The sequence below is a fragment of the Arachis duranensis genome, chromosome 3 (assembly GCF_000817695.3).
Source record: "Arachis duranensis cultivar V14167 chromosome 3, aradu.V14167.gnm2.J7QH, whole genome shotgun sequence".
NCBI lineage: Eukaryota > Viridiplantae > Streptophyta > Magnoliopsida > Fabales > Fabaceae > Arachis > Arachis duranensis.
In genome coordinates, this window is record NC_029774.3 from 36,006,463 (window position 1) to 36,011,272 (window position 4,810).

Sequence of the window (4,810 nt, forward strand, 5' to 3'; positions counted from 1 at the left end):
ATATATATATACAAAACTTCATACACAAGTAACTTATACATATTATATACATACGAACCATACAACTCCTATCTCTCTTACAAAAGGCGAGGGAAAAGCTATGAATAATATATATAAAAACTAAAACTGTACAGCTAAAGACTTAGCAAAAACTTCATCAGCTTCCTCATCCCTTTTGAAAAGGGAAGTCTGTACTTTGTAAGGTGATGAGAACATCATCCTCGCTGGTTCTCAGTAGTAGGTTTTTAAGAATTGTCATAAGAAGATATTTTAAATAAAACTACATTCAATTGCGTGATTGTAACGGCCAAACTTCTAGCCTATCATGACCAAGGCTAGCAGCCAAGCGCTACTGTTTAGTTGATTGTAGCTACTTTAGACCATATATTAAGAGTATACATATGATTCTGTAGCGCTAGTCAAGAATCGTATATCTAGTTGCGCATATTGAAATAATTATAAATTAAGCAGTTAATACAGGAAATGGGAAAAGCATAGCATAGCATAATCATATCATACATGAAATGCCCGTAGGCTTAATTTATAAAAAAAACCCATGTTCCTACTTAATTATAGACTTCATTTTAATGCTTATAGGCCTGGCTCACAAAAGCCACCCTAGATCGGGATCCAAACTACTTTATTAAATAAATAAAAAGAGCTAGGCCTCTAAAAAGTCTATTCAAGAGTGAGAGCAAGGACCACTACTATTAAGACTACTACCAATACTACTACTGCTGCTGCTGCTGATACTAGATATCCGAAAACTGCTGTCACAATATTCTGAAGCGAGTGAATCACTCTGACGCACCTGTGATGTTGCTGCTGCTTGCATCTTGTGTGGAGTCCTCTTCCCCGGTCTCAAAAGAGCTAGAGTACATATCCACCATCATCTAGTCAATTCACGCCTCTGAGCTGAACTTGGTTAAAGGTGCAGAACCAGAGCTTTCAAAAACCTCTGACCCATTGAATCCTGGCTCGGTTACAGGGGATGTTGGTAGAGCGTCGGACATAGATACATCAAGAACCACTTGATCCTTTTCAGGGTTGAACTATGGTGGATACTCAGGTATGTCAATGATCGGAGACCCCGGTACTAGGTCTGCCATGTTCATGGGGTAAGGCGGAAAAGGATACTTGCCTCTGTCGGGGTGAAACTTGGAGAGCAGTGTATCATAAGGCATTTCTGGATCAAACTCCTAGCTGAGCAGAGGGTGAGAGAAATGACAGTCAGAAAGATAGTAGGTGTGTGTACGCGGACTTTCCCAAAATACTGCGCTCCCCGTCGTGGGGTCCACATAGCTGTGGTACACTGGGTACTTAAAGAAGATCACACCGGTGCCCATCTGCGGACATGGGATAAAGGGGATGAGAACCTAAGGTTCCCAGTAGGGTACTATACGTAAAACCTAAGGGAGTCCGCAGCCTAAGACCACTTATGTATTTTCAACGGTGGAGTTTCTACACACCATAGATTAAGGTGTGGAGCTCTGCTATTCCTCGAGTATTAATGCAATTACTACTATTTTCTATTTAATTCAAGCTTATTCTTGTTCTAAGATATTCACTCGCACTTCAACCTGATGAATGTGATGATCCGTGACACTCATCATCATTTTCACCTATGAACGCGTGACTGACAACCACTTCCGTTCTACTTAAGATTTAGTGTGTATCTCTTAGCCTCCATTCCGAAAGATCGAAGTCTTCGTGGTATAAGCTAGAATTATTGGCGGCCATTCCTGAGATCCGGAAAGTCTAAACCTTGTCTGTGGTATTCTGAGTAGGATCTGGGAAGGGATGACTATGATGAGCTTCAAACTCGCGAGTGTTGGGCATAGTGACAGACGCAAAAGGATCACTGGATTCTATTCCAACATGATCGAGAACTGACAGATGATTAGTCGTGTGGTGACAGCACATTTGGACCATTTTCACTGAGAGGACGGGAGGTAGCCATTGACGCCGGTGAAACCCAACATACAGCTTTCCATAGAAAGGAGTATGAAGGATTGGATGAAGGCAGCAGGAAAGCAGAGATTCAAGAGGGATAAGCATCTGCATACGCTTATCTGAAATTCCCACCAATGAATTACATAAGTATCTCTATCTTTATTTTATGTTTATTTATCTTTTAATTATGAAAACTCTATCACTCATTTGAATCTACCTGACTGAGATTTACAAGGTGACCATAGCTTGCTTTAAGCCGACAATCTCTGTGGGATCGACCCTTACTCACGTAAGGTTTATTACTTGGACGACCCAGTGCACTTGCTGGTTAGTTGTGAGAAGTTGTGAAAAAGAGTTGAGATTACAATTGTGCGTACAAGTTGTTGGTGCCATTGTGTATCACAATTTTGTGCACCAGTACTATACGTAAAACCTAAGGGAGTCCGCAGCCTAAGTATAATCGTTTATAAAGTCAAAACAATAATCAATCATTCAAACAGATGTAATCACGAGTATATAACGCTATAACAGTCACATATACAAGTAAGAAAACACAAGCAAGGAAATGCAGCAACCAAGTACGATGCATGTCTGGTCCTACGCAGGTCATGAACTCATGCATCGGTTGGTTACCCGCAGCACGACGTTACCCGACCCAAGTCCGAATATGGCCATTCTACTGGGTCGGTCACACAACGGTGCCCAAAATACAGTAGCGGCACTAATTAAGAACGGCCCAAAAATACAAGGTTCTCTCAGTGAGTAACTATCCATACGGCGGGTGTTTCCACGTTCATATAGTCTTTGGCCAGGTGGGATGGAAGTCCACTCTGCCAGGTACTTCTTAGCACCTTGGAGTTTACAGTTTCTTCTTCCGTGGCACATCTGAACAAAATTTATTTATAAGGGACTTCTCTTCCCTTCTCCTATAAAAACGTGTGCCCAGTTCTTTCTTAAAACATCTCAGTCGTGTTACATTTTACCTTTTTCCCCTTTTATTTGACTTCTCTTTTTGCCGTTTTTATTAGGCTTTTAATGACGCTTTCACCCCTAATATTATTATTTTACCATTATATCTTCATATTTTTTTCTAGTAGACCATTTCTCCTTCATTAAGTTAATTAATCATTTTTAATTTGATTTTTACCTAAAATTACTAATATGCCAAATAAACCATTATTTTATGATTTATATTGTGTTTAATTGTGTGGTTTTATCAAGTCTTCACCTACTTATTCATATGATTTGCATATATTTACAATTCCTTCCTGAAAATGTTCTATGATTGAAAACTTTCTTCCTAAAGATCTTTTAATTGTATATTTTTAGTCTCATTTATACCATTCGATGTCGTGATCTGTGTGTTAAGTGTTTCAGGCTTCATAGGGCAGGAATGGCTTAGAGAATAGAGAGGAAGCTTGCAAAGATGGAAGAAACACAAGAAATTGAGGAGACGACCAGTGAGAAGTAACGCGGGCGCATGGCTCACGCAACCACGCGAAATGGAGGAAATCGCAATGATGCGCTCGCGTGCCTGACGCGACCGCGTGGATTGGAAGCTGCACGAGTGACGCGAATGCGTGGACGACGCGCACGAGTGGCACGGAAAACGCTGAGTGACGCGAACGCCTGGATGACGCGGTCGCGTGATGTGCGCGATCTGTAGAATTACGGAAGTCGTTGGAATAGAGTCTAGGCGGCGTTTTAACCCAATTTTTGGCCCAGAAACGCAGATTAGAGCCAGGGAACATACAGAGACTGAGAACAATTCATTCCGCATAATTTCTAGTTTTTAGATCGGATTCTACTCCTCCTCTAGGTTTTTTCACATACATTCATAATTTAGGATTTGAAAATTTTGGCTTTGGTTATTGAGAAGAGTCTTCCTCCGAAACTAGTCATTCTAGTTTGTTTACATACTTTTCATTTACTCTTCCATATTCTTAATTTGTCCAAAGTTGACATTGGATTACTTTTAGATACAAGACTATTTTTATTTTTAATTGATCTCTTTGATTATTATTTATCATGTCTCTTTTTATTTTTCCTCTTAATTTTGTGAAGTCTATGTTTATGATGATGGAGTAGTTGCCCAACTTGATTGGGAGTTGATTAAAAGGAGAACCTTGAGTTGGAATACTCAAGAGTTCAATTGTAATTGGTTCGTTATGGGTTGACTTGTTAGTCACTAACTCTAATCCTTCCCAAGGGAGAGGATTAGGACTTGTGAATAGAAGTTGACTTTTAACTTGACTTTCCTTCATTCGTTGAGGGTTAACTAAGTAGAAACAACTACTAATTATTAATTTATTTTGAGAAAATTCCAACAAGGATATAACTTCCGATTAATCTTCTATCGGTCAAGATTTTTATTTAAATTAATAAATTCTCTAATTTTATTTTCTGTTCATCAAACTAAAAACCATTTTGAAAAACCTCTGATTAGTAAAATAGCACATCTTCCTGCAACTCGTTGGGAGACGACCTGGGACTCATACTCCCAGCATTTTATTTCTAAAATTTGTGACAACTCTTTTCTAAATTGACAAGTGGATTTTTGCTGGTTAAGAACTGTACTTGCAACGCCATTTTTCTTAATAATTCTTAATCTGCTAATTTCCGCCACGTCAATTTTTGGCGCCGTTGCCGGGGAGTTGCAATAGTGTGCTAATTTATTGATTGGAATTTATTTATTTGAATTTTTCTTTTTATTTTTGCTACTATGAGCTGCATGTTTCTTTCATTGAATGACGTGTTCACTACCTGATCCAAGCTTGCCAGTATTTGATCCTGAGATTAAAGAACTATTTCACGTATAAGGCAAGCTCGGCATTGGTTAGTCCTCTACGAGGACTAA